Below are 882 nucleotides of genomic sequence, written 5' to 3' on the forward strand. Positions count from 1 at the left end.
ATTCACACTCCGATGCGCAGCACCGGGGGCAACTCGGGGTTCAATGTCTTGCCCAGTGAGCCACAGCCGCCCATGGCCCATGGCCTCAAAGTGATCAATGCTAATTCACCAATAAACCATTTTTTTTACAACCTAAAATAGAAGTATTTTGAACTAAGTAAAGCGCTGTTACGTGAACATTCAATAGTGCAACAGAACTAAAAAATCAGAGCTGCTGGTTGTGTTTAGCGGCTACAGAGCTCCAGCACGCCGGCTCCCAGCGGTGGGTGTCAATAGGGGACTGCGAGCTGGCTACAGAAGCCGCCGGATGATGGTCCTTTCAAAGGCCATGGTGATGACAGTTAAATTTAGGCACCAAGTAAGGAAAAAGATAGTGGTTTGGATTAAAACACTCCTGAGGAGCAAATAACCGTTTCCTGGATGAAAGTATTTCATTTTCGCCGCACAGTGAACTCCGCTCTCCGGCTTGTAAGTGCTGTGTTTTATGTCGACACCACATTGTGCTATTTCATTCTGAGATTATTTTTCATTGGATATTGAGGTGCATACATGTTTTGGCATGGCTGGCCAAGTGACTCTATATCCATGGTATTGGCAGTGGGAATGGAAATGTTATTCTTGCATATTTTGTTTTGTTGAACATGATCAATAACCCTCCCCGCTTTCATACCCTGTGTGTAAGTGTGACATGACATCGTCCTGTAATAATGAACATATTTAAGCCATAAACTCAACAGTGATGTATTATCAACTTATGAAGTTGATATGGTGAATAGGTTAAAGGGTCATTTTGTTGTTGTTTTTTCTTTCTATTAGGCACAAATGCATTTCCCCATGTCTTTGAGTCTAATAGACTCATGTGACCAAAAAATCTTTAAAATT

At 42.1% G+C, this 882-nt stretch overlaps 1 long non-coding RNA gene across 1 annotated transcript in view; it reads right to left on the reverse strand.

The window, feature by feature from the left end:
• The window catches only part of LOC116691612 (uncharacterized), an 18,754-nt gene extending 18,159 nt beyond the window's left edge, over positions 1–595 (reverse strand). The window contains exon 1 of the long non-coding RNA XR_004332514.1: positions 447–595. This is a non-coding gene — a long non-coding RNA (uncharacterized LOC116691612). The remainder of the gene's footprint in view (positions 1–446) is intronic.
• Positions 596–882: the final 287 nt, after the last annotated feature.

This window comes from Etheostoma spectabile, chromosome 6, assembly GCF_008692095.1.
Source record: "Etheostoma spectabile isolate EspeVRDwgs_2016 chromosome 6, UIUC_Espe_1.0, whole genome shotgun sequence".
NCBI classification, from domain to species: Eukaryota; Metazoa; Chordata; class Actinopteri; order Perciformes; family Percidae; genus Etheostoma; species Etheostoma spectabile.